The sequence below is a fragment of the Mus musculus genome, chromosome 13, assembly GCF_000001635.26.
Source record: "Mus musculus strain C57BL/6J chromosome 13, GRCm38.p6 C57BL/6J".
Lineage (NCBI taxonomy): Eukaryota > Metazoa > Chordata > Mammalia > Rodentia > Muridae > Mus > Mus musculus.
Window position 1 is genome coordinate 41,546,966 of NC_000079.6, and position 25,033 is coordinate 41,571,998.

The 25,033-nt window shown below is 44.1% G+C and overlaps 1 long non-coding RNA gene across 4 annotated transcripts in view; it reads right to left on the reverse strand.

Moving 5' to 3' along the window:
- Positions 1–25,033, reverse strand: part of Gm32184 — a 92,184-nt gene that overhangs the window by 33,073 nt on the left and 34,078 nt on the right. For 3 of the 4 annotated variants that reach the window (XR_382252.4, XR_382253.4, XR_873286.3), the window contains exon 2: positions 12,625–12,725. This is a non-coding gene — a long non-coding RNA (predicted gene, 32184). Of the gene's footprint in view, positions 1–12,624; positions 12,726–24,381; positions 24,542–25,033 lie in introns of those variants that run through there. The other variant, XR_873287.2, reaches the window with a different exon arrangement.

The following is a 25,033-nucleotide window of genomic DNA, read 5'->3' on the forward strand; positions in this document are numbered from 1 at the left end:
ACACGCCTATAAATTTCTAAACTGATTTAGTTCTTCACTTCTCAAAGTATCACCTTTTTAGCTCCTTTTCCTCTGTGATTTCCTTCTACTTAGCACCTGGTGTCTCCTCTGTGTATACTAACCCTCGGTATTCATGAGTTTGATCGCAGGGCCCCTTGCGATTTTCCCATACCCCAGGGGCTCAGAGACATTATTAAATTGGCACGACATTTGAATCTTCCCTCTGTAATCTTCTTATATACTTAAAATCATCTTTAGATGACTTTTAGTATGTTAGATGACTATTTGTCACGCAAATAGGTGACGTACTGTATTGGGTAGGGAATAGTGACAAGAAAAAGTCTGTTTACGTTCAGTACTGGTAGGCTGGAACCCCTGCTCATCCCCTGCACAAGCTGGGAAACCCCGTCTGCCCTCCTTCCCCCTCCTACCCTGCTCACACAGAGAAAACTCCGCTTCCTTGGTAAAAAAAATAAACTCCTAGCTAACCTGGATTATTCTTAGACTCCACATGTCCTGCAATCCACCCAAGAGTGCCCACAAAGGGGCTCAGTTTTTGATTGTGTATGGACATAATCCCAACTCCTAGCTGACACTTCATCACACCCTAGTGCCCAAGACCCATAAAACCCCTTTGCTGCTTTAGCCTGGATTCTTGATGTCACTGACCTCCACCTGTGAACCCACCCAAAAGCTGCCTCCTAAAAAGCCTATGTTTATCTACTTTAAAAAAAAAAGATTTTATTTACTTATTTTGTATATGTGTGTACACTGTAGCTGTCTTCAGAAACATCAGAAGAGGGCATCAGGTTCCATTACAGATGGTTGTGAGCCACCATGTGGTTGCTGGGAATTGAACTCAGGACTTCTGCAAGAGCAGTCAGTCAGTGCTCTTAAGCTCTAAGCCATCTCTCCAGGCCCTTTTGTCTATTGTTAATCAGGTCTAATCTAGCCTATATCTGCATCACCTAGGAAGAGAAAACTCCAGCAAGTACAAATGCAAGAAAAAGTATTTTTCATTGGTGCATGGCTGAGTTCATGGATGCTGAACTGGAAGATATGGGAGGCTGGGTCTATTTCAATCTTTTTCTCTGTACCACATGTTTATAATTCTCTGTGTGTGTGTGTGTCTCTCCCTCACTGTTTCTCTCTCTTCCTCCCTCGCTCCCTCCTTCCCACTACCACTATATATATATTTGCCTTGCTTTGAACAAATATTTCTTTATTATTAAACATCTACTTTAGACTAAGAAGTAGGCTAGGTATAAAAAAAATATAATGAAGAATGAAGATCTTTGTCGTTTAAGAAAACAAGGTCCTTCTATAGAGTTTTATATCTGACCTTTGACTATAAGACCAACTTTCCTAGCTTGTAATCATGTTTCTCATTCGTAACTGAAAGAAGAAAAAATTGTGTGTCAAGTTCCTTATCATAAAGACAACAAAAATTCATCTGCACAGGTTATACTCCATGCCTTTACACAACTCACAACTGATTTTATGAGTTTTGATTCATAAGGCCAGTTTGTGTTTGCATTCCTCTGCTTTCTTAGGCATAATAAAAATGCTAGGAATAGAGTTCAGGTGCCTTAGAGACGCCCTCGCTTCTCTAGCTCACCGACAAGCACGGCCACATCATTGACAAATATTCAGACACCGGGTGGCCTTTTGCACAATGAATTGGAAAAAATCAAATGTACTTTACACTTGACCCTGCCCTTAGAATGACCTGGGGGAATTCATTCCATACTAAGCATCTACTGCTCCACGATTCCCAGGTTCTAACTCAGTGAGTCTGGGATAGGGCCTGAGGTTAATCATATCTGACAGTCCACGGTGCTAATACTACCAGCCCTAGGAGTGAAGAAGCAGGAGAGTCCGGAGTTCCAGATCATTCTGAGCTACATAGCTGGGTTGAGGCTATCCGGAGTTACATGAGAACCTATTTCAAAAGGAAAGAAAGGAAGAAAAGAAAAGAAGGAAGGAAGAGAGGGAAGGATGAAAGGAGAGAGGAAGGAAGAGCAAAGAAGCAAGAAAAGCTTACTACATCTACTATCCCTTTCTCAAATATTTTTCTATGAATAAAGAAACCATTGAAGATGTATTTTTTCCTTAGAACAGTCTTAACATGGGCCCAAAAGTCAGGAGGGTCTTCCATGTTACCTGGAGCTTGTACCTTCTTTCCAACTAGGCTGGGAAGGATTGAGGGTAACTCTGATGACACTTGTTTTTCTAAGCAAAGGAGCAAATCACAAACAGGTCTCACATTGTTAAATACTGACTTGAATGGTGTCCTGTTCCCACTATTACTAAAATTTTAAGACGTCTCATCTTTAACCTCCTCCATTGTGCCTCTGGCTGACATCATATTTGTTTGAATTTGGGATTTACCACGATCGGGATTTTAAAAAGAAAGAAAAGAAAGCAGGCTCTTAAAAGCCAGGCTGTGGACAGGCCAGCTGTGTGGGCGAAGTGTGGTAGATGTGTGCATACCTGTAAAGAGCGCAGTGTGGGAGGGAGCACCAAGGGCTCTGCTGCCACTAAACTTACTGAGCAAACAAACTCTTAATACTGAATGGTCCCAGGAGCAGGTGCGAGCACAGGTGGGCTGTGGCACAAGGAAAGTAGAAAAAGAAGTTCCAGTATATTTATATCTCCAAGATAACTCTTTAATTTCCAGCCCAGTGTGGTGATAGCAAAACCTTGGTTCCAGTATTTCTGGGTGTTAAAATATTCTCCATTTGGACACTCAATTCTGGGAATTCTTCGCTTTTGAATATCATGCTATCCTTATCTATTCAGCAGATTTAACCTTTGGATTCTGGGCCAGTGGCCTGAGAAACGTTTCGTCTCAGCCCAAGCCCTTGACTATGTGTTAGTGGTTGTCTGACAGTTGGGCTTTCGGGAACTGGCAAGTCCCTGACCAGACTGAAAAGGGCAACAATTTTGATGTCAGAGCTTCAACATGTAGGCAGGGTTTCCAGCTTGCATCTCGCAGTTCTCCCAATGCGAGAGAGGGGCAGATCACTTTCCATTGTCATCTTTGACCTTCCAAAGAACCCTGGCTTTTGTGGGACGTCAACCGAGACCTCAGAGACAACAGAGTGAACCCAGAAGGCGATTCCTTCTTCCAGAACCGAGCTAACCTAGATAAAGTGTGTCGCAGCCTCCCACCGGCTGTCTTCAGCCCATTGAATCCAGCGGGATATCGTCCACACTGCGGCTCACAGGTAGTGACCCTGAAAGGAATAATGAAGGGAAAAAGATGATGCTAACCCCAGATGAAGCATCAAGCTGCCTGAGGAATCCTGATGGTCTATAGGTTGATGATGAAGCTGAGTCTGCCTTCCTGTGACTACGTATCACCACAGAGCTTAATTGTCAGCTGGATAGAGAGACGGTTATGAGGTTGGTTAAGTTCAATTCTGGATGTGTCTGTGCGAACATTTCCAGAGAAGGCTGGCCTGTGTGTCAGTGAGCTGCCTTGAATGTGGGTGGCACCACTGTGATAGGCTGGAGGCTGGGACAGAGTAAATATTAAAGGGCAATTCTTACATGCACAAACCTTCTTAAGTGAGAACAGTTTCGTTGCTGCTGTTGCCTGCTGACAGCAAATACAAGGTTCATTAAAAGAAAATAGAAGGTTTTCTCGTGTATTTTCATATAACACACTCACTTGGGTTAGGCTCTCTCAACTTCCTCATGTCCCTGCCTCCACTGTCTTGTCAATTTCCAGCTTTGGGGTGTGGCCTCAGACCGACAGCTCTCCGGGCTTCCAGGATTTTTGCTTTGGTTTGAGCTGAGCTTGCATCTTTGCTCCTCTTGCTTGGGTTTCCAGCTTCTTGAAATGAGTGAGTACTTAATTCCCCTGGCTCTTCAGCCTGTCGACATGGGCTATAAGAATACTCAGCTCTGATCATATAAGTCAGTCTAATAATTTCTCTCACACTCATGAAATCCTCTCTCTCTCTCTCTCTCTCTCTCTCTCTCTCTCTCTCTCTCTCTGTCCCTCTCTCTCTCATGCATACATACACACTCCTACAGTCACACACACACAGCAATTGCCATGTGATTTCACTGAAGTACAGGTCTGCCTTCCCAGTCAGGATATGAAACGACAGCAGCAAATATTTCTGATGCGTTTCATTCCTCTTCTCACATCACTGCTGTACCTGGCTCTGTGACTCCATTCACTCCCGTTCACTATCGAATGAAAGCTATGGGGTGGAGTGAGACTAGAACTCACTGAAGAGTGGCAGAGATGGTCTAGAAGACGGCAGAGCCGAAAACTCAGGCTTGGGTAAAGAGTGTAGGAGAAAGATCGACAACCCAGCTCCGGGTAGACTATAGTAAAGGGGTGTGAGAGACTGGAGACCCCTCCACAGCACACAGAGTGCAGAGAGAGTCAGAGAGCTAACGCAGAGTCACAGAAAGTCAGTCAGGTCCCTAGAGCACTTCCAAAGGGGTAGTCAGCCAATGGGCCCAAATCAGCCAGTCACTTCTTCACTAAATTGCTTTCCATCTGGTTATTTTATTTTCACTACAGAAAAATAGCAAGTATAACAGGCATGCACCACCACCATCCCTGGCTTAGAACAAAAACAAAGACCAAAGACACCCATAAACAATAACTTTTTAAATGTGGTTATCTCCATCCAGTATAAACAGTAAGTGTGATGTTTAAGAGTCACATAAATAACAACCTCACTCCAACGTCCTGACTCTTAAATGGGTGGCAGGATCCTGGACACTTATTAAATCATTAAAGTTCAGTTAAGAGGCTAGGTTAGTTCAGCGGTTGGAATGTTTGCCGCTCCCACAGAGGACCTGAGTTTGGTCAACATCCACAGGCTCCTAACTGTGTTTGCAGCTCCAGGGGGTCTGACTCCCTCTCCTAACTTCTGAGGGAATCCTCACACACATGTGTGCGCGTGCTCAGAGAAGCTGGGCAGCCTTCAGGAATTGCATGTGGTCATCTCTGTGGGTGTGCGGGGATGGTGTCAGAGAGAAATGCGGTGGGAAAAATAGACGCAGGGCCAATTACAAATCGCCAAATGGTATGTAAGAAATGAGGATTTCGGTGCAGTCAGTGGAAAATTGTGAACAGTTTTTAAACAAGGAAGTGATGTTTTAAACAATAGAGATTATGAAACAGCATGAGAGGGGGGAGCATCATAAAAAGAAACTGGAAGACAGTCGGCTCATCAGCAAGCTGTGTAAGGGCCCGACAGGCAAGGTAGCTCCGAGAGCTGTACACGTAATCTCAGCACGGGGAGGCCAAGGAAAGATTGTGAGATGGGGCCAGCCTAAGCTACACAGGTAGACCCTTTCTCTAAAAATGAAGAGAAGAAAGGGAGTGGGAGAGAGACAGAGACAGACAGTGACAGAGAGCAAGAGAGAGCGAGAGAGACAGAGACAGAGAAGTGGAGGTCTCGTTGTATAACATGGTGGTGAAAATGATTGGAGGACTCAGAGGTAATTTTGCAGGAAGTAACTGCACTGTAGAGGAAGAAAATGACGGCCTGCTTCTTTTTCTTCCAGCGTGATCAAAGCTAAGGTATTGAGTTAGAGAAGTGCAGGGGATAAGAGGAGACTGGGGTATAGGCAAGAAGTCTGGGGTAAAATAAAGGCCCCTGATGTTTCCAGTAAGTGGGGAGAACTCAAGAGCAGACAGAAAAGGAGAAACCCCTTTAAGAAGGTGGTCGATGCAGGGATGGGGGAAGTCAGGAAACACAGGCTGGACGGTCACAGGAGAATCCCTAAGACTGTGGAACCAATGGCTTATGGAGTGACATGGTGGCTTCTTCCTCTTCCTCTTTCCTCCTCCTCCTCCTCCTCCTCCTCTACTTCCTTCTCCCCCCTTCTCCTCTCCCCTTTCTCCTCTTCCTCTTCAGAATTCACGTGGTAGAACAGAGCCTAAGGGTGGCAAAGGCAGTCAAGACGGAACTGGAACGAGCTGGTTCCCAAAGGAAGGCGAAGGATGGACACAGAGCTGAGTGATCAAGGAAGGGTACAACTCTCAAAAAAACAAAACAAAACAAAAACTAAGAAAAGAAAAAAATACTAAAATATACAAAAGTGAATCCAATTGGGACTCTTAAGAAACCTGCTAGAGTTTCTTCCTCAAATTAGCCATTGTTTTGTTGTTTTGTTTGTGTGTGTGTTTGTTGGTTTAATTCTTTCATCTCACATTCAACCTTGGAAAAAGAGTTTCATTTTTAGGAGGTATATGGCTCCTCGGGAGTCCTCGTGCTGTGCTCGCGAGTAAGACAGGGAGCCTTTTCTGAGATAGAATGAAAGCTGTTGTGACTATGTAGACACAGCTGGGTGTGTTCCAGAGTACTGGATCAGGCACTCAATCCAGAGGATCGCATGTTCCAACTAAACTAGGCTACTTAGTAGACATGGTAAAAGCACTGTTTCTAGGTGTTCATCAGAGTAGATGATTTCCACAGTCATGGGGAGGGAACTTAGGAAACTCATCCTCAGAGACTCTGAAAAACCAAGCTAACCGTATGGGTCACCTTGCTTGCCTGTCACTTCTAAAACAAGATGTTTGAATGTTCTTCGTGGTCCAGAGCTTTTCTGGATCTCCTAAGTGGAAACGATGGCGCCTCCTGGCTTTTCCCTGCCCACATCTCCACTGAATTTACCTGTAAACCTTGCTCTGCCTGCATCCTGGATCTGTTTCCTCCCATCCCTCCCTGACACAAAAGCAATTTGGGAAAGAGAGGCTGTGCCCCCCCCCCCCCTCACAGTTTGAAAATAAAGCCTATCACAGTGGCAGGAGGCATGGCAGCAGGCCTGTGAGGTAGCTGTTCGCATTGTATCCACATTCTGGAAGCAGAGAAAGATGAATGCTGAACTCTCTGCTCAATTTCTTTTAGTGTCAGGTAGGGCGTCAGCCTCTGGGACAGTGCTCCACAAGTTCAGGCTGGGGCTTCTCTTGTCAGTTACATCTCTCTGGCAACGTTCTCAGAGACAGGCCTGAGTAATCCAAACCCAGCCAAACTGACAATAAGGATGCTCCTTCACTAAGTCATCCAGGGTAGAGTTGATGTCTTTTTAATCTGTACATTTCAAGATTTAGCACCATAGGAGCATCAGTAAACTCCTAATAAGAAACATCAAAAGATGAAGGAACCAGATTGTCTTCTGAGAGCGTGAGGGAGAAGAAGTTTTGAAATGGGGAAGGGAACAGCCAGCTGCCTCAGAACTGTAAACACACTCTTGGAGAGAAAGCTACTGTGCAGGAGATGGGTGTTTTATCATGTTGGTTGATGAGCACTGGCTGCAGCCTGGTAGCTGATAGAGACCTGGCCCTATATAAAAGAAAGGAGCAAAATGAAGGTTTTCAGAGATCTTAGATAGACACCAAACAAGTCTCCCAAGACCTCCTTCTGTCCCAGAAGCTAGTGACAGAAGAGTCTGGAAGTCAGGGTACCTTCGGCCCCACCTCAGCCTAAGAGCCATTTTTTTCAGTGTCAAAGAATGTGACACATGTGTTGTGTCTGCTTCCCAGCCTCCTGGCATGGGAACAATCAAAAAAAAAAAAAAATCCCCTCTGCTGAGCAAAGGCCACGGTCCAAGATTTCAGGTAAGGAAGAGGTCAGAGGCACTATTCTGAGGATGCCAGTTGGCTCTGGGGTCTCAAGCAATGTCTCGTTCCCTGGGCCAAGTCTCCTGTTTTGTAACAGTTTAGTCGAGGCTTTTACTGGAGGAGACAGGCATGAAATGAATTTTCCAGAGAAGTTTCCGAATTGGGGGAAAGTTCACAGCTCTGAGGCCTCCATGGATAATGAGACCGGACGGCAAGCTTCTGGGTTTGTTTGTTTGTTTGTTCGTTTTTAGAAACAGTTTGCCAGTCTCTAAACCCCAAATCTAACACCCGAGCCTGACTTTCCAGTCCCGGTGCATCTTTGCTCTCTAACCCCAGTGTGACAAGTGCTTCCAAACGGCCCAGGTAGATTCTTCTAGCCCCCCTCTGTACCAGGATGTCCTTCAAGGCCCTCGGCTGGCTGCCTCTGCTCCTACGCTTGGTCCTGTGGCCTCTCAGTGAACTCGGCTTGCTCTTACAATGTTCTAATGCCGTTTGTGGCTGAACATGTCCAAGGAACGAAAATTCAGAATACATGGTTTATCAGAACCACTGTTTTCTCAATTATGCTACTCAAGACAATGATGCACTAGACACGGGCAAGGTACTTAAGCAAATTGCTTTCTCTCATCCTTTTCTCCTGTGCTTCTTGTTCTCCAATCAAACAATATTTGCACTGTATTATTAATTTTGATCAGCAATGCTTACATGTAGCTCTGTGTGTGTGTGTGCATGTATGTTTGTGAGGGAGTGGTCTTATGTATATATAGCCCATGCTAGTCTGGAACTCACTATGTAAACAAGATTGTTTTGACTTTATGGAAATTCTCCTGCCTCAGCCTCTTCAGTGCTGGGATTATGCACGTGAGCCACCACACCTGGCGTTCACTGATCTTTTTCTAAGATATTTTAGGAGTATTTCTTTACCTTCTTAGAGGCTGTAACTGAGCTGTCTTCACCTGACAGCCTTTGCAGACATGATCTCAAGTTAGAATTTACGACTACTGAGCTACCGCTTGAAGCCCCACACCTGCTAGTTGAGACTTTTGTTTTATATTTTCCTCTGAATGATACCAAAGCTATTTTAATCACATACTGTGCCACAGAATGACTTAGCGTCCATTTGAGATTGTGAGCTCAGAGCATTGCCTCACTGTTTTATAGATACAATTTCATACCCCAGGGCTTTGTAGCAATGAATTTTATATCAACATCTTTACTTTGTAATTCTTGAGAATAAGGTTAGCATGACATAGTCTTGGAATTGATGTGTTTGAAATGAAATGCTAATTTTGTAGCATTTCTAGAATTTCAACAATTGAAAATTACATCTAAATGGTAACACCCATGGTTATGACTAAATTCTAAGTTTAGATAAGGTAAAACTCAAAGCCAGGAAAACAGAAAAAGCTTAAGGATGTGTGCTTAGGGAAAGACTGAATGCTTATGTCTGCGCCATATCTTTCATGTTTGCCACCAGTAAGGAACAGCATGCTTTTGGAGGGGGAGGGGAGCAAGTTGGATTTTGTTGTTGTTTGTTTGTTTGTTTGTTTGTTTTGAGACAGGGTCTCTTTGTGTACCTTTGACTATCCTGGAACTCACTCGGTAGACAAGGCTAGCCTCCAACTCAAAGAGATCCACCTGCCTCTGCCTCCCAAGTGCTAGGATTAAAGGAGTGCCCCACCACCATCACCCTGAGGGACAGCATTCTTAAATGCTAAAGATTAAAAGTAAACATCTCTGGCCAATATCTCAGACTCTCCCTTCTTTGAATTGTTGAGTTAAAACGGAAACCTGCTCCTCCCTGTAATAGACACTTCCCCCAGAAATAGAATGTCTAGAAATGAAGGGATACAAGTGGCTTTATGATCCCTGGAAGTGACTGATTCCTTCAAGTGTTTGTTGACTATCCACAGGGGCAGGATCTATTTGGGGGTAGGTGAGAGCCATGGGGGTGTTAGCACAGCCTCAAGCCTCTGCTCTCTTGGAACTCATGCATGTTGCAGGCAATGAATCTCCAGGCAGAAGAAAGCAAACTCTGCCTGCAGCTGTAACCTAAGTCAAGTGGGAGCAGGAGGCAAGAGCAGGGGCTTCTCCGAAGCAAATGTTATCTGGAAAGCCTGTTCTAAGAGACAGGCACTAACTCAGAATTAAAACCAGAATTAGGAAGGGAATCTATGAGGCAAAGTAACAAAGGGAATATATGTAAGGTCCCCTAGGTGTGACTTGCATGGCACATCAGAGGAGCAGAAAGACTGGAATATAAGACTGGATGGGAAAAGAGACGAGGAGAGATAGCATTGGGACCAACTCAATGAGTGGCTGGCAAATGGCTGGAAAGTTGATCCAAAGTGCCTTTGGGAAGGAAGCACCTGGGTGGTCCTAAGCGTGAGCATGCCACGGTGGGATCTGTACCCCTCACACATCTCTACGGCTGCTGTGTGGAAATGATCTGAGGGGCAGGCAGAAGCAGGGAGACATGTGGAGGCCACTGCTGTCATTCAAGGAGGGGGCGCTGGTGGTTCCAGAGAGTGAGCACAGAGGTACAGAGATGATGCAAGTCGGATGGATTCGAACCACATTTTGAAGCAGGGGCCACTAGACTCACTGTAGATTAGAAAGGATCAGAGTGTGAGAACCATGTTGTTACTTCAGTTGGGGACAGTTAGGGGAGAAATGTGCCAGCACAAAGGAGAAAATCAATTTGTATCTAAGGTATTGTTTAGACATCCAACTTGAGATGTTGAAGGAAAATACCTTTGTCAACTCCAGACAGACATTTAGGAAAGTGGTCAGAGCTGAAAAGGAGTCACTTGTATACTAATGACCTCTCTCACTGACGACCTGATTCCTTTCCCCATGGACATTGTAGGTAGAGAGAACCTGGCTCTTGGAAACTCCAACAAACTAAAAGTTAAGCTGAAAAGGAGGCTCCAGCGAAAAGGACATTAAAAAAAAAAAAAAAAGAAAAGAAAACAGACAAAGGATAAATAAAGACCACAGAAGTACTGTTCCAGTGAAGGAAGCGATCGGCTGGGTGAAAGGGACTCAGTCAGGGCTGAGAGGAGGACTTGAGAGAGCACAGTTACATCTGCAGTATGTGCCGCACAGTGTGGTCAACGAGAGAGTACACAGATGATGGGGACTCTCTGGATTATAATGGGGCCAAGAGATGCCAGTCATCTCGTGGTGCCACAGCTGTGATGGTGCCATGCACAGTGACACTAATGTAAACAAATCCGCCGAGCTTCAAATTGTATCAAAGCATAGTTCATATTCTCGCACATTGCTTAGCACTTGATACTGGTAATAAAAGACTAGGTTGGTGTTTTATAAATTTTACTATGTACTGTTTTATGTATATCTGGTATATGTATGTGTTCATGTGGGTGTGTACATGTGTTTGTGTGAGCGTGTACATGCAACTTCAGGTGTGTTCCTGGATTGTCCTCTACCTTATTTCACTGAATCTGCAACTCACAGACTTGGCTAGCTCTGGGCAACTCCTGGAGTCCACCTGTCCCTGCTTATAAAATCTGTTTGCAATGTAACACTTATCGTCACTCTTGACTGCACCTTTAGGTCATGCCATGCAATTCACCCCAACCAGCTAAGAATATATGAGATAGCTCAGCAACAACATTTTCCACGAAACAAAAGTCTCTCATGACACATTTCCCAGATAGTATGGCCAATGTTTTGACATGTGGCTCTAACTCAGCAGTTCGCAACCCCTTCCACAGGGGTTGCCTAAGACCATTGGAAAAACACAGATATTTACATTACAATTCAATTTTGGTTGTGAGCCTAGCCATTAATAGCCTAGCCATTTCTCCGGCCCTACATTATGATTCATAGCAGTAGCAAAATTGCAGTTATGAAGGAGCAACAAAATTATTTATTATAATTATAAGGGATTGTCTTAAAGGGTCACAGCATTAAGAAGGCGGAGAACCAGTGCATTTAACTGGGTGTGACAACACAGAAGTTCTCAGGTCTAGATAGGAATATGTTAGAAAAATTGCTGGGAAGGGACACTCTATCATTGCAAGTGAGAAACCGAACACAGACCACAAACAATTCTAATTAACAGTGTGCTAGAAAGGAGAATGGAGACCTGCGGCAGTGGCTAGAACAGACTGTGGGGGCCCAGGAGGGGTTTGGATTGTTTGCATGTTTTGTTCTTTCTGAAGATGAGAGCCATCAGGAGGCCTGCCAGTTATGGAAGTGGGGCCAGGCCTCAGTCACAGAGTATGTATACTTCCCTAAGTAAAAACAGGGACGCAGAGCATAGCTAACATTCAAGCTTGACACATTGAAATCGATCATTTGGATTCTGTAATATTAAAAAAAAGTGTGAGTCTGCATAAAAATAGTATAATTTGTTTTCTATAATTTCTGAATTTGTCACGACACGAGAGCCTTTATCTCTCCTCTTTCTGCTTCTCCCGCTAATTTTCTGTATCTGCTCTTAAATCGACCAGAATCAACATTGGTAAAGCTTTGCAAAGCTGAATCGAGCTCAAAGGAAGAATTGCATTTCCTTTGTCCCAGAATTCCACCTGCCTTGGGAAATGCTTGGATGTAATTGATCTCAAACCAAATGACTCTAAGGTTAGAGGATGGTTAACTAAAATCTAATTTATATGAGTGTTAAACGCACACTGTGTCAGAAATAGACCTGAACAGGTCTGCATGTGCGTTTTTCTATGTCAGGACTCTGTGAATGACAATAAATTCACAAGTTGCAAAGGGGTTTGGTTCCAGCAGCAGCGATTTGCCAGACACTGTCCCTTTCCTAGACCACCCTGGCCCAGGCAAACACAGCTTCTTTGATTTCAAACTAATATTAACTCTCAGCTCCCACATCACACAGAAAAACCTTCTATCTTTATCTGTGCATATATGTAGGTTACAGAATGTCTGGGAAGGCTTAAAGAGGCGAGGAGTTTCAAAACGACTTGAGAGGTCAACCCGATGAAAAAGTGCAAATAGAGTTTCTGTTTGATGTAAGAGAAGCCACTTACTCCGGAGAAGTTGGTGGGGATTCAGGCTCCTCCTGCGTTACAGGTGCAAGCAGAGCTGCAGAGCTGAGTCCAGCAGCAGAGGTAAAAGAGCAAAACTTGACCTGGACAAAGGAATAATATGTTAGTAGCAGGGACAAGGCACAGCTGAAGCCACTGTGCTGGGCAAGTGTTCTACCTGCTGGTCCCTTAAGGCATACACTGGGCAGTAAGAGCCATTGTCTGGGTGCCCACCTTTTTTGGAGACCCCACATGAGTGAGTTATATCTTTGTCTCAGCCTGGTGTGACCAATAATCTCAGGTACAGTTTTCCTGATATGATTTTCATATGTCCATGTGGCCCTACATGTAGTACCAACTGACCCTGATAAGTTTGTATATTGGCACCCTTTCTACTCCCAGGAATAAGTCATCCCATGGTCAGTATTGGGCAGATGCTGCCACTCGTGTGTGCAGAGTTATCTATACTTGAAACAGTCAAAATCTGCCAGTAAGTGGAATCTCTTGGGGAAGGTATGGTCTGAAAAACCACTGTGTGTCACAATATGGCAACTAGGACTGGTCTCGGCCTGACTTCAACACTGAGGAAACAACATACACACAGAAAAATGAAATGCAAGATTGGTAGAATAACTACAGATTCTTTGTCAAATTAATATGCCTTTTAAATCACGACTCCACTACACACAAATATGAACAATGTTGAACCTGGGAAGACCTAAGGACCGTGAGTATAGTATGTAAAAGGCAATGTATTAGGACTCACACAAAGGTGGTAGGAGAGATCTGTCTCTGCAAAATGCCTGTTAACCTTCATATCATCACCATGGCATGTGCACCCACACATACACATGCATACACGCAATCATAAATTGTTGTATTTTTAATAAAAATAAGAAAGAAAAATCAGCCAGGGTCATGGGGCCCTGACCTGAGAGACACATTTCTATTAAATGCTTTAACGTTGACATCCTGAAGCTTCTTAGGTTTTAAGAGCATATACGTATTTTTGGCTTCTAAAAGTTTGTATTTTTTTTCCAGAGGCCAGGAAAGTTCTAGCAACATTCACAAACAGTACACCTCTGAGAGCAGCTTCCCATCCTATTATTCCTTGGGATATTTGGTGCTCTACTTACAATGGTTATATGCTGAGAGATTCCAAAGCATACAATAGCCATGGAGTAAGCCTACAGGTTGGACAGCAGTGGACAGCAGGGGCAGGATGTCTCTGCGCTATAATATCTGAGGTGTTGGGTTGTCTCCAGGTTGGTGCTTGTTATTGGTGAGAATCTAGCTGGCTTATTGGCTCGAATGGCCACAAATGAGCTGAGCTTGTAGCCTGAGTTCCCCAGGTGATGATACTGGGAAAGAGATGGGAAAAGGAGAGGAGGGGAAAGAATGAATCGGGCTCTGCATCCTTCTGTATGATTGTCCCAGAAATCACTCAGCTATACTTCTGGGGAATTCTGTTCAGCAGCAGCGAGTCACTAATCACTGCCTAGGTTGGGGGGGGGGGCGCCTCCACCTCTCTGTAGTATACCATCAACATGACATTGTAAGGAAACCAAGTGAGTGGAAAGAATTGTCTCTTGCCTATTTGCCAAGTATGACTTGCCAAACAGCCATGTTCAGTGTTACCTAGAGTATTTCCATATGAGGAAGTTTCCACACGTCTGCTATTATAGAAGATTTGAACAGACATTTCCAACTTGAGGTTACATTGCTTCAGGAATACCTAGAAGCAGATAAAAAGGGGTCTGGTTTTGCAATTGTAAAAAGTGTGTGTTTGTGTGTGTGTGTGTGTGTGTGTGTGTACGTGTACATACATATGTAACATGTATATGCATCTCAGTGTGTTTATTTTCTTATTCTAAGTCTTTGCTATGTTTTGTATGTGTGTCTCCCAAGAACACAGCTTTTAAAAGCTTGGTTCCAAGCCTGTGGTGCCAATGGGTGATGGTAGGACCTGAAAGAGGCAGGGCCTAATGGGAAGAAGCAAGACCACTAAGGTTGTGATCTTTTTTTTGTTTGTTTGTTTCTTTTCTTTTTTTTCCATTTTTATTAGGTATTTAGCTCATTTACATTTCCAATGCTATACCAAAAGTCCCCCATACCCACCCACCCCCACTCCCCTACCCACCCACTCCCCCTTTTTGGCCCTGGCGTTCCCCTGTACTGGGGCATATAAAGTTTGCGTGTCCAATGGGCCTCTCTTTCCAGTGATGGCCGACTAGGCCATCTTTTGATACATATGCAGCTAGAGTCAAGAGCTCCGGGGTACTGGTTAGTTCATAATGTTGTTCCACCTATAGGGTTGCAGATCCCTTTAGCTCCTTGGGTACTTTCTCTAGCTCCTCCATTGGGAGCCCTGTGATCCATCCATTAGCTGACTGTGAGCATCCACTTCTGTGTTTGCTAGGCCCTGGCATAGTCTCACAAGAGACAGCTACATCTGGGTCCTTTCGAGGTTGTGATCTTGATGAGATTGCTGGGATACATGTCCCTTCTTCTTCCCTTTTTATTTCGTGGTACCATGTGATACACAGTTTCCTTGTCACATATTTACTCCATGATGTTGTGTCTACTGTAGTCCCAGAGACAATGGCACCAAGGAGACCGAAATCTTGAGTCAAATATATCTTTTCCTTATTAAAATAATTGTGATGAGTCTTTTGTTATAGTACCAGAAAAACCAATAAACGTGATTCAAAAGTCTCAAAATTACATTTTAATGTAGAGCTGCTTACTTAATATAAATATGCAACATTTTAAGCTTATTTTCCTTGGATAGGTCTTAGTATCTAGGAAATCTAAGCAACAAATAGTGGTTCCTGAAGAATTAAAAAGTCACTGGGAAATCGAGAAATAATAAAGAGTCTAAGCTTACTGGAAAATGCTATAAGCTAAATTTGCAACTTCCAAGAGGTTCAAGTCCTAATTTTCAGTTCCACAATGAGGCATCAGTCTCTGAAATGTGGGCATTGCAGTTGCGATTAGCTAGGCTAAGATAACATTGGACCACTGTGCTGGTCGTCAGGAATATGTTAGTGCTAGACTGAAACAGACACCTGGTCAGTGCAGGTTGAGTGTTAAGTTCCTGTTAGAAATAAGTATCTAGTATGATACTCAATGAATAGTATTTCTGGCAATCATGTGAATAGCATTGATTGTCACTCTTAATGATTCACACTGCTAAGTAGCCTAGACTATACCAGGACAAGTGCTAAGAGTCCCTTAGCATTGTGTTTTGTTTTGTTTGTTTGTTTGTTTGTTTGTTTGTTTGGAGGTGGTAGGAATTAAACCCAGAGCCTCATACACGCTAAGCAGGTTCTCTACCACTAGATTAAATCCCCAGTTATTTATTATTTTTTAAATACTTTTTATTCTTGAGAATTTCATGTATGTACACAATGAAATGTGATTATAATCCACCCTGATTAACCCTCCCATTTTCCCAGATTCCCCTCAACATGCCCCCTCCCAACTTCATGTCTTTCTTTCTTCCTTTTTTTTTGATAACCCATTAATCCAGTTATTAGTGTTCATAGGTACATGAATGCAGAGCCATCCACTGGATGATTGGAACCCTACCAGTGGCCAGCATCCTCCAAAAAGAAGGATTCTCTTCCCAGCAGCCATCAGTTGCCAGTAGCTCCCCAGTGGCAGATGGGACCTGGAAATCACCTCCCCTGTCTATACAGATGGCTCGATCTTGTTCTGAGAGTTTATGGGTGAACAACAACAGCCATGTCACATCCAGAAGGCACCATTCACAACCCTCCTCCCATCCTCCAGCCCTTACATCCATTGCCCCTCTTCTTCTGCAACATTTCCTGAGCCTTGGCACTGGGTGGGAGGTTGCTAAAGATGTCTCATTTAGACCTCAGCACACAGACTCTCCATAGAAGGTTGCCAGTCTTGCCTCTCTGCACTGACTGCTGTCCACTGGGAAAAGAAGCTCCTCTGACAAAGGCTGAGGTCTTGGGTCTGATCTGATCCCCACCCTGGGTCTGCAGCATCTTTCGTCGGCCACTGTGAAGAAGAGGAGGCGGAGGAGGCAGGAGAGGAGGAGGAGGCAGGAGAGAAGGAGGAAGAAGAGGAGGAGGAGGGTGTTGAGGAAGATGAGGAGGACGTAGAGGAGAAGAAGAAATTCAATATATTGAAGTTGAACCTCTCCATTCTGCTGCTGTTCCTTTTTTCTGGCTTCCTTGCCCTGTGGGTGGGGGAGGGGGAGGGAGGGAGGGAGAGAGAGAGAGAGAGAGAGAGAGAGAGAGAGAGAGAGAGAGAGAGAGAATTGTTCTTGTTCTGTTTATGACAGTTAGGAAAGTATGTCTCTACTCATTCTCCCTTTCTCTAGACTAAACATTTCCATTTCCCCTGATGCTTTCATTTTGATCCTCATTTCCAAATTATTTATCATCTCTCTGCTCTTTCCCCAAATGCTCTCCAGAATTCCAAAAGTCGAGCCACACATTAAAGAAAATTCTCCTGAAGAGGGCTAGATGATAGAAGATAGAAGCAACAGGAACTTGTCCTTTCTTTAAAGGCCTGTGAGTCATAAAATCTGAGGAAGTATCTTACTTTAATTGATACTGCTTAGGAGCCAGGTAAGATGTTGCTTTTATGTCTCGGTGACCCAGTATAGAAGAAAATCAGTGCAAAGAGTCTCTGCTCCTAGTTTTAAAAAGAAGTATTTGTTTAAGGACTAATTACTTCACTAACTAATTTACAAAGATAACTACTATATAACTTGTGTATCATTTCTTGGTTACTGCATAACTGAGATTGTTTTCGTAGGGAATAAAATGTAAATTAAAACATGCCTTAGGAGTTTATTTAAGGCGCTGGGGAAATGTTTCTTGTTTTTACACCAAGTATTAAGAGCCCTGGTAAAGCTCAGAGGCTTGGCCACTACAGTTCTAGTTTGTGATGCTCACAAGCAGGACAATCATGGGCAAGAGATGTAGACAGGGATCCGTGGTCCCCATGACACATGTTGGTTAGTACTTCTGACACTAAAACCGAAATCACAGCTGCAAGGTTCACAGTACACAATGTGTGAATTACAGGATCTGCAGAGGCCAGTTAAAGAAACTTAAATGTCGCCTATTAAATTAGAAAATGTCATACTTTCCAAAAGGGCTGACACGGTGTTAAGGGAGTTTCACCTACTTCTAGGACACCAGGGACACCAGGTGTCCTAGGGACCAGGTGACCAGGACACCAGAGATACCCAAGATGCCTCTCTACAAGCGTAGCTCAGTTAACCATGCTCCTCCCAGAGGCAACAAGCTTGGCCTTATCTCCAAATAAAACAAACGGAAGACAACCACTCAAAGACAAAACTGAAGATTGAGGGCACCCTGGGATGTGATCACAGCAACGGTATACCAAGGGACAGGAAGGCAGCAAGAATGAATCCCGAGGCTCCCTAAAACTAACAGAGCTATGCTTTTAAAAGCCTGTCATCTGAAACTAACAGGGGATTGAGAGAGAAAATGAGCCTGGCATCCTGAGGGCCTAGTGCCAACAAAAGCTAAAGGCTACACGTGCTCTGAAACAATAACAGAGCGTAAATCTAAAGCAAAATTAAGTTGGGAATACTTAAAGACACCCCATTCTTCTCACTAATTCCGCAGCTGTCCCATGGATATCGAACCTCCCAGAAGGCTTTGGAAGGGAATCAGCAGGTCAGCGATGTAAACACTAAGGGAAAGAGACGATCTTCTGGTGAGATCTGGGCCCATTAGTCTGAGTTGGTTTAGCATATTTAAATATCATGCTGAAATCACTCTGGAATGTCTGCACACCGTCATTTTCTCCAGTTAGGAACAAAGTGGGAATAAGAACCTACCCCAGCCTAAAAGCCAGGATGAATAAGGTAGACCAAGAGTCGGAGGGTTCTACAAGAGCCAGTTGAGTCACAGAATAGCTAAACTCACCATTCCTTCCACATGATGAGTTAGATCTCAGGGCTGTGTCTTTCCAGGCCCTCTGGCATCCCACTTAAGAACTGCAGCAGATCGTAAAGCCCTTGAGCTGAGAACAAGGACCCCTGAACCTTAGGACTTAGCACCGACATAAGCCATTAGACTTGACTCTTGTCTCAAATTCTTCAGGAGTGAAACTAGAAGTAGTCTGTACCCATGCCCTTCACTCTCATTGTTGTTAACCCTTCAACTCCCTAAAATCCAGGAGCGTGACCTCCCAGCCTACCTTTCTTTCCTTGATCCCTGCTGAAATTAAGTCCTAACTGGAATGCTCCTTGTTTTTTGTTCTTCAGACTTTTCATTGTGTGTACAAGTATTGGCTGAGGCATGCAAGCCAGCTTAGGTGGTAAGAATACTTGCCACCAAGACTGAAGAGTTGAGCTTGGTCCTCAGAACCCACATGGTGGAAGGAGAGAACCAACTCCCTCAAATTGTCCTCTGACATACACATGCCATGACACGTGCAGGACCCACCCCCCAATAAACTAGTACAAAGAAGAAAATCCCCAAATCACTGGATGCCCTGGCTTTATTAGTTTCCTGACCTCAGCCTCTGTGGAATCATTACCAAAGACAGGGAAAATGGGAGGCTAACTGGATGATCTGGGCAGACCTGGGCATGAATCCTGGCTTGCCAATACTCTATGGAACACTGTGCCTGCAGTGTGCCTTAGTTCCAAGCACCCATTACTATTGGGATAACTGTACAACAGGGAACAACCACAGGTACTACCAGAATTTGAGATGTGTGTATGCTTTGCTGAACAAAGTGAATAATCCAATATAAACCTGACAGGTAGTTAGAGGCAAATATCTCTTGATCTCACAGTTTTGCCCTCCCTGATGTTTTTTCTTTCTCCATCCCTTGGCCATGGCTGCACTGTTGCATCTCATTGACCTCACTGATGGGGCTACTGCCACACAGGCTTTATATTGTGTTCTGCTCTCCTTACTCTGACAAACAGAACATAGAGCTTCCATAGTAACAGTATACAAGGTCATATATAGCTCTTAGAATCATATATAGCTCTTAGAAGCACATGGAGAAGGTACATGGTCAGACAGCATGAGTGAGCCTGTTAGATACCTCAGTGGATAAAGGTGCTTACTCTGCAAGCCTGATTGTCTGACTTTGATTCCTGGAACCCACACAAAAGTAGGAGATGAGAACTCACCTCACAAAGTTATCCTCTGATGTCCACAGACACTCAAGGGCTTACATGTAGCCATCCATATGCACGCACACACACACACACACACACACACACACACACACACTCACACTGATAATAAATAAGCTCATTAAAGCAACAGGAAAAATAGATTTTGAGCCCCATTCTTCATTGTGACATTGTTTAGTGGGAAACTGCTCCCAGGATAATGGACGGGTGACCTAGGGATGGATCTTCATAGTCATAAGGCATTGCTTTTAGAAAAGAGATGGAAAGCACAGCTAAGCATGCCCAGGATGGGAGGGTGCACTTAGAGGTAGGAATGACTGAGAACCGAAGTTTCAGAAAGCAGCATAAAAAGGTCCTTTCTTTATCTAGGGGCATCTTCCAGTGCTAATAGAGATGACAAAGGGGCCGATCTTAAGCTGTCAAGGGTCCCAAGGTAGAGCTAAGATTGCAGTACAAATTTTCAATGTAGACACCCGGTAAAGATGAGCTTGGCTTTTAGGACTCATCAACTGGGATAATCCCAGTTGCAAAGTGAAGACTGGTGGGTGAGAGGTGGAACCCCATGCAAAATGAGTACATGGCTGTACTCCACATTCAGGAGACAGAGGCAGAAAGAGTGAAAGCTTAGGACTAGCTTTCACAACATGATGAGTTCGGGACCAGCCTGAACTATACAGTAAGACTCTGCCTCAAAAATAAAATAAAATAAAATAAAATAAAATAAAATAAAAGTAAAAATGATAATAGGAAAGATACTCAGAAGATGACAGTTATTGCCATAGGTCATTCTGAAATAGCCCACCCCAGTGAAATCGGAGCAAGAACACAATACTGCATAGGTGCTAGTTGTCAGGATCATTGATCATTCATTATAGACTGAGCTACACACTCAAGCTTAAGGCTTTTAAGTTGCTCAACCAACCCAAGGTTTACAGTGACAATTTTGGAGTTTTGGTTTCTTTGAAAACACAGAAATATTATAAAAACACATTTTCGTTTTAATCCCAGGTTTGGGATATGGGGCTGCTTCACATTGTCCACAGCAGCCATCTATGATTTGCCTCGTGCTCTAGCAGGAGTGTGATTTTTGCCACCTGTAGATCACTTCTGCAGTTGTGGGATGTTTGGAATTCTGGGGATTTTTCAGAAGGTATGTAAATAATAAGGCCCCCAGGGGCAAGGTTGTTGGTGGTTGGTTGTTCACTGTTTGACAAGTAGTCCTGTGCAAAGAAAGAACAGCAGCAAGAAATTAGATATCCTAATTATGGAGATCAAACTTGCCCCAAGGAACTCAACACCTCTGATCAGCAGGAAGTAGTCTAATAACAAGGTCGCCCAATTTCTGACCCCTGACTTTATTCAATAATTTCTTTCCTTTCTTCTCTATCCTTTTTTCTCTCTTTTATAATGTTAGAGGGTTGAAAGGTTAGAGGGAAGGTGGAGAAGGGTGGAAGAAAGAAGAACCCATAGAGTAGCAAAAGACAAGTTACAAAGGTCGGTACAGGAACTGCCATGAACTGAGCCCTACTGGGGCAAGCCTCACTCAGACTGGGTAGAGAAAGGCAGGGTAGGAGGGGAGTATTTGATATGAAGTTGAGCTATCACAGACGTCAATAAAAACAGTTACAGAGTTGGCTCTGGAGCAGCACAAGGTGTGTGATCAGTGAGAAAGCCTGCGCCAGAATCCTCTGAGGGACGTCAGTTCCCCTTATCCCTCATTGGAGAATCCTGCCTGGAATTCCAACTGCTGATTAGGCCTCTAGGAGAGAAACCTTCTCTCCAGATGGTAATGATTATACCACAGGCACCATCAGGAGGCAGGGGACTAGGGATGCTGGCATGGGTATCACCCTATATTCTATTTAATGCCTTTGTTTGTATATCACTGCACAAAGAGGAGAGATGGTCCTTCCTGGGGCTGCCCACACAACAGGCAACTTGCCTACTTTTAAAAACAGTTCTTGCATTCTTTAAGTCTGATATCACATCTTTAGGCCTTGATCCGCATTTGCATGTGGTCTAGCTTACTTCTCCCAGCTACTCCCCCTAATTGCAACCAGAGAACAGATACCTCTAGTGAAGGCCACCCCAGTTAGCCTTTCTTCTCCTAGAGAAGCCAGAGCTTGTGATATACCAAGCAGTCAGGGGAAAGTAGCAACTGTGTACTCCTCTGCCGAAACCAGTCCTCTCATAGTATCAGACTCTGAGAGGGTCACACGGGTAAGTTTGATGAAGTGACAGAGGTATGTCCCACTTTATCAAGTCACAGGGAAGCAGAGTCTGGCTGGAGGATTTAAATGAAAACGGAAAGAAGTGAGAAGAGGGGTCAGACAGGGAAGGACTGACAAGGACTTCCTTGGTAAACAAACGGGTGTTTCCAGGTGGTCAGTGTCCGAATCAGTTCATGAACCCTCTCCATTATTACAAAAATGGAATAATTTTGCAAGGCCATTGCAAAACTCACAGGAAATGAGCATCACTCAGGTTGCTAAATGGAAGTCTGGGTGGAAAAGACCAAGTTGGCCGGCCTCCGGGGAAATTCTAATGCTGACAGAATCGAAGAGAGGGGTAGGAGACTTACCGCTTGGATGCAGAAAGGTGCAGAGGTGTGTGTGTGTGTGTGTGTGTGTGTGTGTGTGTGTGTGTGTGTGTGATGTGTACACACACCCACACCTGTGCATGCACATGTCAAGACCAGAGGCTGGCATCAAGAGTCTTCCTCTGTTATCTCCACCTTATTCTGCGAGATAGAGTTTCTCAATGATTTCCCTAGATCTTACCAATCGCCCGGGCAAGCTGACCACTGAGAATTCTCCTGTCTTGCCTGCCAGCACTGCTTGCCAACATTGTATGTCCTGCCAATGTTTCCAGCTTTTATGTGAGTGCTATAGATCTTAACTCAGGTCCTCAAAGCCTTTCCTTCCTGAGACATCCTCCAGTCTCCTCTGATCTCAGAGAACTGTCCTCATCTTTGAGCTGCCATGCTAGACAACCCCTTCTGGTGACTCCATCCCTTACAAACATGCCAATCTGAAAGTCCAAATACTGACTCAATCCCCATTTAAAATAACTTACTGCCAAAGAGGGTAGTCACTGAGTCTTCTACCTATGAAACCCAGGTACCTTGCTTCTCTGTGCCCACTAGAGAGTTGCACAGCCAAGGGGAAGGGAGAGCCCCACATGTTAGCTCACTGTGGGGATTTAGCTGCCTGAGAGGCGAGTGACTTATGGAAAGGAAGTATTCCTTGGCACAAGTACAGACTCTGGCCACAGAACTACGGCCTTTTCATTTTTTTAAGAATCCAGGAGGTATGAATGGCCATTAATACCACAGAATGCCCACTTAGCATCTCACAGACTTGATTGAGAACTAACCTTAAACACGAGGCCATAGAAACCATCCTAGGAACAGGGCATATAGAAATGTTTCATTACCTCGGTCTTCTTGTACTGACAAGCTGCAGGGATCAGAGGACAGAAGAGTAGCCACGTGTTAAGTGTTATGGCCCACCTGAGTGACCTGAAAATCCCAATGACTTTGTCAGAGCTTGGAGACCCAGCCAATAATCCCTAAATAGTGTGAGGACTTATTACCCCTTCCACTTTACAACCACAAGTCAATTTGTGGGCCAAGACATCTCAGGAGCATAGTGTGACACTCTTTGGGATTTTGAGAAGTAACTGGGAGGTCTTCGAGATATCCTGAGGCTCTCATAATCCAAAATTTGTAGTGAAGCCTTAGCAGACAGCCTTTGCTATATAACCAACGAGTCACAGAGAAGTGTGTGTGACACATGAATGTGAACCAGTAAACTGAAAATCAGCACTGTCATGCACACACACATGCACACACACCCTATACACAACACACATACACAACACATACACCACACACACAGACACATACTACACACACCACATATACAGCACACATATCACACACATACCACACACACACACCACACTCACATACACAAACACACACACAGACACCACACATACAAAATTAGGACCTAAGTCCACAGATTCACCTTACCTCTGTGTTTACATGTGGGTTTTGTTGTTGTTGTTGTTAATGAAGTCTAGGGTAGATATGTTTTGATATGATCAGTCCTTCATTAGTTTGCCTAGTGGCTCATGAGAAAAAATGGTAGGTGTTCTCAGGTAGGGGTTGAGTCAAAATTGAAGGATTATTAAAAAAAAAAAAGAACTGAAGAAAGAAAGGAATGAGGGAGGGAGGGAAGGGGAGAGAGAGAAGAAAGAAAGAGAGAAAGAAAGGGAAAGAAGAAAGATGAAGAGAGACAAAAAGGAAGGACGGAGCGAGGGAAGGAGGGAGAGACGGAGGGAGGGAGGGAAAGGGAAGAGAAGGGAAGGGAAGGGATGGAAAGAAGAAAGATATAGAGTGATAGGAAGGAAAGAAAGAAGGAAGGAAGGGAGGGAGGGAAGGAAGGAGGGAAGGAATGAAGGAAGGAAGGAAGGAAGGAAGGAAGGAAGGAAGGAAGGAAGGAAGGAAGACAAAAACAACAAAAACCAGTTCTTCAAAGCTCAATCTGCCCCTAGCCTCTGTCTCCCTTTGATTTATACTCTACCATGTTGTAAAGTCTCAATCTTGTCTTCAGACACTGGAATCAGAGGTGCTGACTACAACGCTGTCTTTATTCTCCAGATCACTGGCCTGTCGAAGCTTGACTCCCCTTGATCCAGCTCAGGGCCACTGCAGCGTTCTCCCAGACTCACATAGAAGCTGCCATTTTGACTACAGGTTGCCAACGCTCTTGGATTAGCGTGCACAATTATGGGCAAAATCTGCTTCCCATTTGTCAGGAAAGCAGGAGTCTTACAATGTGTTTGGTTCCTGCAATTAATTCACTGTAAGCAATTTGGTCCCCAGATTCCCTGCAGTGAGAATAGCCGGCCATTTTCACAGTCATTGAACCATTAAATCCCTGTGTATACAAAACAAAGAACTAGGAAAGAATGTTGAGTAAGAGTTACTTAAAATGGTGATACAAATGTTACCCTTTCAGTAACCGTCCTAGCGTGATATATAATACACAAATATACTGATGCCTACGAGCATGGAATACAGAAATACTGTCTGTGTTGTGTCAGAAGCCAGAGGCAGCACAGAATGTGGTTGTCACAGTCACACGTTAGAGCATTGTCTGGGAATTACAGGCTTCTAGATCCCCTCTCCTTTTTCAGGAAATGCTACCTGCCCTGCTGCACCCAAAATACAGG